The sequence below is a fragment of the Dromaius novaehollandiae genome, chromosome 3 (assembly GCF_036370855.1).
Source record: "Dromaius novaehollandiae isolate bDroNov1 chromosome 3, bDroNov1.hap1, whole genome shotgun sequence".
Taxonomy (NCBI): Eukaryota; Metazoa; Chordata; class Aves; order Casuariiformes; family Dromaiidae; genus Dromaius; species Dromaius novaehollandiae.
Window position 1 is genome coordinate 96,098,626 of NC_088100.1, and position 13,246 is coordinate 96,111,871.

At 39.7% G+C, this 13,246-nt stretch overlaps 1 protein-coding gene across 2 annotated transcripts in view; it reads right to left on the reverse strand.

Moving 5' to 3' along the window:
- LRFN2 (leucine rich repeat and fibronectin type III domain containing 2) overlaps positions 1–12,700 on the reverse strand; it is a 160,959-nt gene extending 148,259 nt beyond the window's left edge. Inside the window, exons 1-2 of one of the 2 annotated variants that reach the window (XM_026121156.2) lie at positions 12,562–12,700; positions 11,833–12,041 (exon numbers count right to left, since the gene is read on the reverse strand). The gene's annotated coding sequence lies outside the window, so the exon portion shown is untranslated. Of the gene's footprint in view, positions 1–11,832; positions 12,314–12,561 lie in introns of those variants that run through there. The other variant, XM_026121155.2, reaches the window with a different exon arrangement.
- Positions 12,701–13,246: the final 546 nt, after the last annotated feature.

A 13,246-nucleotide genomic window follows, 5' to 3' on the forward strand; every position in this document is an offset into this window, starting at 1 on the left:
AAGATGAATTTCACCTGTTTTTCCTATATAAACTATTTATGAGACGTTTGCATTTTTCTTAATGAATAACCGTGTTTGTGATTTTGGGCCATCTGAGCTTTCTGATTTTCTTATATTAGCCATTTTCACTACCAGAGTCTGAGTTCATGTATTCCTGCATGATAAGCACAGGAAATCCTTGAGATCTTCATTTAAATACTAAGGAAATAGGTCAGCCATAAGCCAAGGTAAATGACATCCTCCAGAACTTCAGTTCAAATAAACAGCCTCTAAAGTTGAGAGGCCAAATAGTCTTAAGCATAGCATAATAAATATGCAAAAGTTATATATATATATTATAATAAAAAATGCTTTATTCCATCAAAAGAGTAAAACACTGATGTCAGTGCAGTTTCTCCTGGTATGCATTTTGTCAGTAATTTAGTTGGTCAGTTCAGAGTAATAAGTAGAAAATATCTCAAGAGGATTTGGTTTGACTTGGAATATTTCTAGCATCCCAAGTTAAATAGGAAAACACATGAAATGCAGCTTCTTCTGCACTCATTGGATAATTTCAGATGTCAACATATCTATATTCCTCCCCAACAACTGTTAAATAAACCCAGCAAAAATAAACAGGAAGATAAAGCATTTAATGACTGTTTTTTTCAACTCTGTTAATCTAGACAGATAATTGTACAAAAGGGTTTGGTGGACTTTATTTTAGCTAACTCCTGCTTTTTGAAGGCTGCTTTCATAATAGGCTTGCTCAGATGAAAAAACTAAATGAAGCTTTCCGGTGGACTTACTAGTGTAGCCGTAGCCCCATACTACTGCTACTGCCCAGTTTGAGATTTGATCCAGCTTTCCTTTGACATTTCAGTTTCGCACTCCCTCACCACTGTCTAAATCTGACCACAGGCACTCAGCGTGATGGGACACCTGATCAGTAGCTCTGCTGCAGAGATTGCATGTTATCTTAGACAAGCTGCTTCCAAAATCCATGCCTTCGTTTTCTTGCTTGTAAAAAGGCAACAGTCTTGATAACCCACTTTACATGGAATTTGCTAAGGATCAGTTTATTAGTATTTACTGAAAGTCCTGAATGGAAGATACAATAAAAGTATACTATATTGCTACTGCAGTGTCAATATACTAATACATAACCCTGAAAACTCTGCACTCTAGGATTTTGATTTACATGCTGCAGATCATCGGAAACTCTTCACTCCCATTTCCCTTGTCTGAAGGGGATGAATCACCCTATAAAGGATAGTCCCTAACACATTTTAAAGAGGTGTAGCTATGAGTTTCTGTTTTAAGCTTAAAATAATTTGAACCATGTACCAGCCAACAAAATTTCTAGCACAAACACCACTTAACTGCTATGTGCGGCTGCTTTACTATGGGAAACATTCTCTGTAACTCTCATTTCTTGTAGCTGCTTCTTTTACTTTTCAGCTTCTACGTGAGCACCGGCAGTGAAGCCTCGAGTCTGTCCTTTTTTATTCTTTAGTCAGTCCCCCCCACTTCCGTGCAACTAGACTTCAGAGGTTAATTCTTTCCAGAGATTAGGAACTATGATCTCCCACTTTGCCAAATGGGGCCAAAATCTCCCACTACAATGCCAGGTGTTCAACGCCATTTAACCTCCATACCACCAGTCCTGCAAGCCTTAAAGCAAATTCAGCATTTTTACAATCTATTTTATTAGGAAAAGTGGTTGAACTATCTATTCCCTCTGTGCGTAACCATTCACAAAGAACAGACCTATCAGAACAACAAAAGAAAACATGAGAAAGGAGGAAAGAAAAATTCTGCAAAGAGAAATGGTACTATCTGTAGAGCTATCAGCTGTCCTAAAAATGTTAAGTAAGTCCGGTTTTATTAGAAAATAAGAGAAGAGTTTGACTCGTTTAGATTAGACAGACTACAAGTTAGAAGAGTTTCTATTCTCTGAAGAATGCAAATGTTACAGCTTTATTTTTCTGCAGAATAGGACAAAATGCCATATTAAAATTTTTTCACGTGATGAAAAAATCAATTTTGTTTTAGAACAAAATATGCAAACATTCCAGTTGAAAATATCACAACAGAAATCAAAGAATGAATATTTTTTCTTTCAGATGTATCCACTAAACTATTTTGGACAAAAACTCTGCTCTCCAGTGAAAAAATATAGTTGATTGGAAATTCTTAACCAATTCTCATTAAGTCATCTACCACAGAATTATTCGTCTGGGTGTATACGGCATCTACCTAGCCCTTCACTAGTCTATAAGCACCTCATAAACATTAGTGCACTTAGTCTTATGACAGGTTTCTGACATATGTTACTGTTATCACCTACCACGAAAGGAAAAGCAAAAAGCAAAGTTATGCACCTGTGGCTAAGAGTGGATCTAAACATATGCACACATATACTTTGTGTGTATATAAACCTACATATTTCATGTTTTTTTAAAAAGAGGACCAAAAGGAATTAATACTTTTTTTGAGCTGACTCACGATGTTTCATTTAAACAGGAGGAAGATACTTTGCCTAAGTTAGGCCCATTTAACCTTTTCAAAGATATTTATTGATTCTGAAGTGGAAACATAACTGTGAATTATCAGAGCATTTCATTTTAAGTTACCATTCGCATTTCAGATGTGACCTAACTTTTAGCTTAGGAAAGAGGGAAACAGTCCCCAAAAGAAATAAATTGTAATTCTGAAAGTTTCCCTCTCTTTTTCTTTGCAATCAAATTTGCTTTTTTGGCGAGTTGTACTAAGTTGTGCATAGGCTGTTTCTTGCAGGCCTAGGGATAAGTCTCGGTCTTTGACTCTTGACTACACTGCTATGCTTCCTCCCTAAGAATTTTTGTCTGGTTTTGTCCTACAGTGAATGAAAATGTATATATATATATTATAAATTTGTATATATATTTATATATATACATATATATAAACACATATGTCACAGGGATTGGTACTGCCATTCCTCTCCCTTGAGAGATTCCAGTATTTACCAGATATCTGTATTAAAATTTATTTATTGTTATACAGTCTACATTTTATTTTTATTAATTTTTAATGGAGGTTAAACATATTGATTTCAAGCAATATTTGTTACAGTTTAATCCTTACTTTATTTGAGTCATGAATGGCTTTTGATTCTATCCCAACTGTTTCACATATATTCAGCAAACAAATGTCTAATATTTCAGCTTTGTGTGAGTTGTCTGCTTATTCATTGTTCATGTTGTGTTCAGACTGTTGGTCATCCAAATCATGTGATATGACTGCTGCTGCCTCACTGGAACTTGAAAACAGGACCATTTGAATGCCACACTGGTCATATACATCTCAATGAAATTAATGGGAGTCACTAGAATCCAAGTGACCAATATCACTTACTGTCAACCAAAGATTAGCATATATTGAGGGAATTATAATGAATCATCTTTCTTCTGGGTATCAATTTTCAAATGCTTATAGGTAAAGGTCATATATTCTTTTCCAACCTGAGGTCAGTATGATTTTATTGCTTGATGCCATATAAGCATTCAGCAATATCTGTTACTCTTAGAGGAGGATCACAAAAGGACTGTGTGTTGGCAAGCCAAATGATTTTATCTTGTTCCTGGTAAAATTACAGAAATAATCAAATAAAATTAAAAATATACATTTGAAGGACCCTGGGACATGGTATAAAAGAAATTTATGGCTATAGGAGAGATTGCTTTGAAGCAAGGAGGAAAGACCATACTGTGAATGTAATGAAAAATTATTTTAAGAATGACTATCTGAGATCCCATATTGATTCTCCCTAAATAGCTCTCAGGTGATGCCTTGTTTAAATGTCAGAAAAGCCCTGAAAATTCAGTAAGCAACAGAAGGAAAGAAAACGAAGCTTCAAAACTATGTTCTTTTGTTCTTAAATATCTTTGCCACCTGTAACAAAAATTTTGCAAATGGGGCATAATCAGATTTGGACACGAATACAGTCCAGCTTCCCATCTTGAAATACTGTGACTCAGGAAACAGGTTTCTGAAAACAGACCTCATTTTCTGGGTACTTAAGATTTTATGTAGATCTGAAATCTCAAGCTGCAATTTCCCATTTACCTAAGCCAGCAAGACAAGCTGAATTTAGGAAGAACAGCTGGCTGCAGAGTACATTTTTATTCTTTATGTACTTGTCAATACAAGGCAAAAAGGGAGAATGATTGTGAGAGCATGTGAGTGCAACTACATCACACACTAAACTTGGGAGGCTTTCTATTTAGATTTTTCTAAAAGATACTTGATTTCCATAATAACAAGGACTTTTGTGGAAGAAAAGCATTTTTAATGTATTCATCAAGCCCTGTATCAAGCCTTGATAACAGGACACATTATTAAAGAAAGAGCTGAAAACAATTCCTTAAAACAAACACGATTAGATTAACGTAAAATAAGTTTAAGACAGCACTGCATAACAAATATCTAGTTCTCAGCTCTTTTTCCAGTGTCTGGCAAGATGTTGGCTTAAGGGCCTGTATCCGACAGCCAATCTGTGTAATAACTAGCTCAGATAGATCTCAGTTTCAGTTAGGTCACTAAATGATCTGTCTGTGATTTAACATGGCAACAGGCCATGGCAGTACCAGGATATGTCAAATGAGAGGACCAAATCAATGAGCCCTGCTGGAAAGAACTATAGCAGCCATTTTTGAACCTGAGGGCATTATTTATTTTTAAATGTAAATCCTATAGTTGAGATAGAATATAGTGTAACTTTGATTTTTCCATTCTGTGGGAGGACAGGGAGGTAGGACAGAACTGACCAACAGGCAGAAATTTACCATGTCCCACTCCAGCCTTCTTATAGGAAGATGGATTTTACCCTTTCATGGCAAGATCTCAGAAGCGAGGAAGACCCACAGGGCCATCACAGATCTTTGTTATGCTATTCACAGAATTAGGCAGGTGAAACATTTGTCAAAGAGAAAAGCAAAACATTAAGATGGGCATATACTGCAGGCATTTGATGTCTAGCACAGAGGAGGCAGATCTCAGCCCATTGATTCCACTCTCTCTGGAAAAGATACTGTACGAAGATGGGCCTGTCACATTTTAGAGGGTCTCTCACATTGATTTGAGAGCTTGTTGCTAGGTTCTACTAAGAGTTGAGGGAAGGGGTTATTATTATTAACGAGTGACTCATCTGCTCACTGATGATAAAAAACTCTTTGTGTTCAGTGCAAGGGGGAAAAAAAATTAAACATCATTCTCATTCCACTCACTGATTCAGAGAGGTGAAAGAAAGATGGAGAAAACGGAAATAAATGCACAAAGGGCTTGAATAAATTTTCCATGTTCATCAAAAGACTAAAACAGGTTAGATGTGACAAATAAAGCACAGCACTGTGACAAGGAGGGATCAGCTATGCACAAACAGTGTGACTAAAAAGACATGTCATAAGCCCGTCTTTACCATAGCCAGGCACTCTGATTTTGCAGTGAGAAGGGTCATACAAATATCTAAAGAGACAGAGACATCTTCTTGATTGCAACATTGTTGATTCTTCTTTCCTTCGCCCCCCTCATCCTACCAAATTTTCTGTAGGTTTTCCGTAAATGTGGCCCTCTTTGGCCTGCATGGGATTCCTTTCATTAATATTAATTGGGCTGCCTTTTTCCTGTTCTGCTCTGACCCTCTACCAGTAAAGCCACTTCTTTCCAGTTCACATGAAACTACTGTTACCCACCCCTAGACCTCTAAGGAAATATGCATTTACCGAGACACCTGAAACTTCATCTCCTCCCACCAGCTGGAAGACCACTGAGTCTCACCCTTTGTGAGAGCCATGGCCACATTGTGTATTTGTGAAGCTTCTCAGTAACTTTCTTCCTCACCCCAAATAGATATCACTGCCAAAATGCCCTTGGAGAGCTGTGATCAGGAGATATGACTGTGGTGGCAAGATAAGGTCACACAGTCCTTGCGAAGCACATAAAAGCTGCAGTTATGGGATTAGAAAATACTATGTACCTCGCATTGGTGTTTATCAAGCAAGTTGATATTTTTAACAGATAACTGCAAGATATTTTGTTTATAGGCAGCCTGCAGAAAGCCATGGTCCTCTTCTCCACAAGAGCTGCTGGGACCTGAACATGTTTTCCTACTGAATATTTCCAGAGGAGATAAGTAACCTGACTTGACTACAGGCAGAAAGCAGAGGTGAAAATTTGGAGAGCAAGGAATGAATGTTGTACTCTTATTTAAAGACCAATATATAGAAAATATCTGGCAGCAGCAGTGATAATACTCACTCACATCTGCGATAACTCACCAAAAATACCAACTAGCCATCAGTTAAGGAGACTTATCAAAATGGTCTCAGCCCAGAAAACAAATGTTCTGTCAATGCAATTTGACCTTTCTTTTAACCCAGTGCACTTGTTTCACATACAAACTGTGCAGTGCTTTCTGGCTGTTGCATGTATTTACCTAGTCACAGGAATATTCACGGGGGGGAAGAGATCAAAAGGCTACAGAAATGATTGGGAAGGTTTGATTTTTATCTTTGAGGAGGCAGACTGTTGTTGGATGCTTTCAGACCAGACACAGACTGCTGAGAGAGCCAGGACAAGTGGTTTTTTTTCCTCTCAGTTTTTCCTTTTGCCATTTGACTGCTCACTGTTTTCATTCTGTACCAAAAGGGCAGACACATTTTTTTGGGCTGTTAACACAGGTATCTAATATAAATTCCGGCATAGTCAGTTCTTCCTTTCTAGTACACATTCACAGGCGCTGCTCCTTCACTGATACCATGACCCACCCATCCTGCCACTGGCACAGAGGATGGGGCGTGTTTAAGGCATCCTCTTTTCCATTCCTGTTCTTAATTTTTACCCTTACACAGCACAGAAAGAAGGATTACTCATTCTGACTAGCAAGTACGCTGAAGTTTTCTCACAAGCTTAGACACAGATAGAGAATGATTATTGCATCTGGTGCCATTTTGACTTCCCTTGCTCCTGAATCTGTCAAAGCAAACTGCAACTCTAAGGACAAGAGAGGAAGAATTCCTTACTTCCTCACCAATGTATGTGTTTCCTCCAATATCACATGTTTTAGATCCCTGCAATCCATGTGGCTTGATCCTACCAAGGCTTTCCAAAGTCTATCCTCCCAGCAAAGTCAATTCAAATTCTATAGTCATCACTGAACAGTTGCAGCAATTCGGCTCAGTTCTGTGCATAAAGGCATATCTTCAGCCCTGACCTATCTCCTCTGGCTTCAGGGGCGTCACGCTGATTTTTTCCTGCATTGAAGCCACACACACGTTTTCTACATATTTTCAGCACAATGTTACCTCTATTAAAATGGAGAAGGAGCTTTTAGCTAGCGTTTGCTTTCTGTTGATTTCATCTTTGATCCAGCTTTCTATATGGCTCAGCACCTATGTTGACATGTACTGTGATGCACCAGCCCTGCCTCTCACTTTCAACCAACGGGAGTCCAGTTCCCTGGCTTTACTGCTATTCCAGGGCCCTCTCCTTACCTTACCTCTCTCCATCACGCCATGGTGATCGCAGAACATTTACTAGAGAATTAGAGTCCAACTACCTCTTGAGGAGCAATTAGCAGAAGCCTCCTAAATGCCCCATTGTACCTCTTGTACTGTCACAGCAACCACCCTTTCAAGTCTACTCTTATTTAGCTGATGTATCCTCTCAGCACATAAATTCTTTGGAGCTGGAGGAAGGATTTTGAGAGCAGACAACCAGAGGCCTTGACATCCCACAGAACTTGCTGACAAGACAGTCCTAGCACAATCCCGCTTGGCCAAGTTGACTTCCAAGTAGGGCTGGGCAGACAATAGTTTTCTGGTCCCATGGATAGGAATGAAAGTGGTGACGATTGCCTTCACCCAAACTGAGATTAAAGAGTATTCAAGCCTTTTCATGCATTAGGAATGTTTTGTTCCATGTTGACTGACACATTTACTTTGGTCATTTAACAAAATGGAATTTGAGCATGGATCCTTTTAAGATCAGGTTTCATATGAATTATTTTCAGTTTTGATACAAAATGTGGAAACTGGAATGGAATAATCTAATTCCTTTTTCAGACAAAAAGTCAGATGGGATGTTGTGACAATTTACTCCCTACATTTTACTCAGCCAGGAAATTCATAAACCTGACCATTTCCCAGATAGGTTTTGTTCTGACAAATCTGTGTTTTTCTGAGAAAAACAAGAAGATATTTCATTGAAAAGATCCCACTCAGCCCTGACTTCTGTGTAGGTCAATAGGAACTCTGCATAGACCAGACTCTGACAGCGCATCTTTTTCTTTTTTCCCATGCTTTCAAAAAAGAATACTTTCTGGCTTTTGAGCATTTTATTTGCTGCCACTGCTCACTTCATAGTCTGAAATTGGAATCCTGGGTTTGTCACAAATGTTTTCTCATGAATATGAGGATGTCATCAGAGACCTACATCAGGGGCAGGACAGAACAAACGACAAGAAGAAAGAAAATTTAGAAGCATTGTCATGCAAATATTTTGAAAGAGACACAAACAGAAAGATGGAGCAAACTGCTGCTCCTAGGGAAGCAGAAACACTTCTAGATGACATCCCCTTTTTCCAGTTTTCCAGGCAGCATCACTGTGGGCCTTTTAATAATATATTTACATCTGTTAATTTCATACAAAGTTTTGGCAGCCTCCTATACAGAAGGTAATTTGAGTTCCTAGAAGCAGAAGTACTGCTTATGAGCACTTCTCCCTCCTGCCTGTCCTGGGTGGGGACAGCTGCCCCTTCACGGAAATGCTGCATTGCTCTGGGGTTAGCCTGGCGATTTGTGGGTTGTTTTATTATTCCTGCACACCCAGACGCTATCTCGTCTTTCAGCTCAAGTTCCTATTGATCACTGGAAGCTGTTCAGCAGTCTGTGAGCACACACTGACTCTAGATTCTGAAAGAGTAAATCCCAGCACTTTGGTGAGATCCACAGTCGTGGTAACTGAATCCTACATGGTTAAGGCAAATAGGAGACAGAGGATAGAGCAATGGCCCATCTGATATTGGGCAACTTTTCACAATGATCAGTACTGGCTTTAAGGAACTACAGATGGCTTTTTTCTGCCTTTCATAAGTCATGTTACTGCTTCTCAGTCCAGCGTGGAGAGGACAGTTATTCTCTCCATAAAAACACACAAATGACAACACGCTACAATGAACCTCATGCAAGCAAGGCTGGATGCTCAGGCCAGGACGATGGCTGGGTGGAGATGACTTGGAACAAACTACCTTTTTGCGCTAACAGATGATTTTTGTAGGTCAAGGCTGAAATATATTAGCAATGCAAAAAGGGGTATTTGTTGGTATGTGGGAGTGAACAGGCACTGCCATCACCCCCCTCCCTCCCTTCTATGTGGATGAATAGCAAATGCAGCCTCCAGGCTTGTCAGTTTGCTGCCCCTCACAAAGGAATTAAATACACTGTAAGTCACCTGAAGTACATCCCCATCTTTGCCTAATACCACTTAAACCTTAATAATTTTGCATCAGCTTTTTGTTTTGCTTTTCACCCACAAGAAAGAAAAATAACAAAAAGCTTCAGATGAACCTAATACCATACATTGCAAACTTCAGTCTGTGGCCAGAGTCCTCTGCAAAAAGGGTGAGTGAGAGCCCTTTGAAAGGGATTGCCAGGGAGCTGGCAGCTCTGATCCAGCTGAGTAGCAGGCAGAGCAGAGGCTGCAGGGGCAAGACTACATGTGCCATTTAAACTTCCCATTGGGGAAAAATTAGCAGTTATGCTCCACATGTAAATTTAAATAAGAAGCACTTAATGCTGTCAACAACGGTGTGGGGCAGAGAGGGTAGCAGCAAATGGTGGCTCTGAGGACAGAGCATGTTTCTTGCCCTCACGTGGGGGCTGTCTGCCTGCCAGTGAGTGGCACAGATGATTCAGGGGACTCTGGGCCTAGAGTCACTCAAAAGAAAATGGATCTGTTGCAGGGAGATGAGGATAGACTGTGGTTCCAAGACGTGGATGTACACAGAGAGACGATGCAGATCTTCGCTGGGATTCATAGGTAAAAAAAGGCTTGGCTGAACATGATGACCTTTTCTTTCTATGTTTCCCTCCTAGCATTGTTGTTTACTCTTGACTGCACCCCCCCCCCCCCCCCTTGCAAATTAGTAGCAAATTCAGGGAAGAGCTGGAGATTTGCTTTGCACTGCCATGACAAGCCAGCTACAGAGAAAGTGCATGCAAAAAGCACTCTGTTGTGCTCAAGTGGCAATCTGTAGGCAGTGCAAACTAACCACCAACCCAGGGCAAGCTGTAAACATGGAAACTATAACCAGCCTGAAACACTGCAAGAGTAAAAGTAATTACCAGTCTCTCTCCTCCCTCACCACAAGTTCGAATTTGCTTTAGCACATCCTCTGTGCACAGTGAGGTCCAACAGAAAATTGATACCCTGCACCTGAGGAACAGGAAATATTGGTGGCAATTGTGTGGCATCTGCTGGACTTATCCACAGTGAACAACATATAATTAAGTTAAGAGGTGGCAATGTAATCAGATGGGACTTCATTGAACTTAAGTTATGCTTATTATTTGCCTCTTAAAGCCTACTTCTTATGAGGAGAGTCATTCTGTCCTATTAATCTCCATGGTGGAGAAGGTAAAATAAACCCCACTCTTCTTGATACCTCCGTGGCAGTGCCCAATAAAACTAGAGGAGCCCTGGCAAAAAATAATTTTTGTTCCCTTGGATAGGAAGGAGTTACCCAGTATAAGAGTACTTCTCTGCATACATTACTTTAACTGAACACTTTACATTTCCAGGTTACTGACTTGCTATCCTGGGACTTGTTGACCTAAGCACTGATTTCAGCTCTCCCCTTAAGTTTCTTTGCTATTTTATTCTATCATGCATTTGTTTTGGAACGCAAGATGTGCATGTATTCATGCAAGTCAGGAAGAGACTCAGTTTCCATTTTCCTACATCTCATCCTATGGTGCCATTTAGATGCCTCTCCCCACCCAAATTCTTGGTACACTTAATCTTGCAGAGAGCCTGTATATCTGATGATGTCAGACAGGCATGACATAGCATATACCTGCTTGTATATCCCATCCCCCACATGCCCACCTTGCCAATTCTGGATGTCCATCACCAGCGGCATCGCCTTACCAAGAACACCAACCTCTGTGACAACAGTGAATTGGGTTCCCACTGCCCCTCCACACCCCTTATTTCTTTCCCTTCCCTATCTTTTCCTTCACCTTCCATTTCTCCACATGACATTTGCCAAGGTCCCTGCTTTTCTACTATATGCTTTTATATACAGCAGAGTTGATCTGTCCAGCAAAGTTCTTCCTTGGCTTTGCAGGATTTATTAATTCCTCCAGAAAGCTGAAATCACTTTCACACCTCTATTCTATTTCTCAGTTTTTCTTGTATTAGAAAACAAATTATTAATCTTTCTTTCAAATCTCTTTCAGTAACTATTTCAAAGCTGTCATTAAATAATCTCTATCAGCACTTAAAAATATGAAAACTCCCTTTGAACTGCCTTTCCATGCCAAGAGAGAATGAGAAACCAAACAGATTCATTTATCTGTAGGAACGTTCTTATCTAGGCTAGCATTAACAGGAAAATAAAGTTACACATTTCTCCAATGCTTTTAAAATGCATGGCAACAATTTTCTTGCCATTAAAGAGGTAACTGTATATAAATATGGTTTGTGTACGGTAACTGTATATAAATATGGTTTGTGTACGTGTCTATATATAGTGCACAATATTATGGCTATACAGTTTACATATACATATGAAAAAACCCTAGGACTTACCTTTGAGAAGTAACATTTATCCCAGGTTCGGTAAAATAACCTCAGACAGGCAGTTAGACCTTCTTTCTATGCCATGCATCCTTTTTTTTGAAAAGAAGATACAATCTGAAAAATCCTGGTTGATCTCCAGCTAACCAAAATGCAGACTAGAATGTTTGTCAGATGCAGCCTGATTCAGTAAAGTCCAAGTGTGTGAATCCCTGAGACTCCTTATTTAGTAATATCCAAAGCACAAAAAAGAGAAAGAAATAAAAAAGAAAAAGAAAAAAGTGAATAACTTGTTCTTTTCTCGTTTGGTTTAAAAACCCCAGTCTTGGAAGACTAAGCAGCCTGCAGACTTTTCAAGCATCCTGATCCTAGTGCATCCCAAGGTAACACATGCATTTTGGTATTGCAAGTCTTCGAGTTCATACTAGCAAGCCCAGCTTCTGTGTATGTGCGTGTGTTGGGGAGGGGGATCGAGGTGTATGGTGGTGGGGGGGGGGAAGAGAGATGGGGAGATACACACACACACTTGCGCAGAGATGGAAAAAAGGAAAAACAGCAAACTGGAGTGATCTCACAAAGTGCTCTAGATGGCAGAGCCTGCACAGCTTGTAAGACAAGCAATGTGCAAAAAAAAAAAAAAAAAAAAAAAAAAAAAAAAAAAAAGAGAGAGAGAGAGAGAGAGAGAAAGAGAGGGAGAAAACCCGAGAGAACTAGCAGGCAGCTTCAGGAATTTCTTCTTACCTCTTCTGACGATGCAACATATAGCAAATGCTTAGTGCTGTGTAGGAATCCGTGCAGGCACAACTCAGTCAGACCCCTCACTTCTGAAATAAACAAATATATAGCACAGGAAAGGGAAAAAAATCAGAAACCAGAAGAAAGAAGGGTACAAAAAGACACTACTAAATAAGTAAGAGTGTCAGGGAGGAGGCTTGAGTGGGTGGGAGGAGAATAGTTGGTGCTGAAAGAGGCATGCAGACTCCTGGTCCTAATACAGATTGGCTCTGTAATTATGTGGCAAAGCACTGACTTCTAAGCCATTGCATAATAATAGAAACCTAAGCTGTGTAGACACAGCCTGACATGCTAAATCCTCAGGAGCTACACTCAACATTTGCCAGTGGAAAGCGTGTCAGTTCTCTGGGGGCGGGGGAAGCTGGGGGAAAGGAAAGAGGAGAGAAATTGTACTGCAAAATGCACAAGCTGCAGCTGCAAAGAGCTCTCAGGTGGTGCCAATACCAGAAATGTTATTATAGAACCCATATATATCTTTAGAGGGAGAGAGAGATAAATACAGTAACACTGTTAGTTCCATTCAAGCTATTCTATAGTAGGGGAAGAATTCTCCCTTGATATATTTCAGTAACTTGCCAAAGAGAATGTACGGGGGTTTTCTGGGTTAAATATTATTTTTAATGCTGCCTCC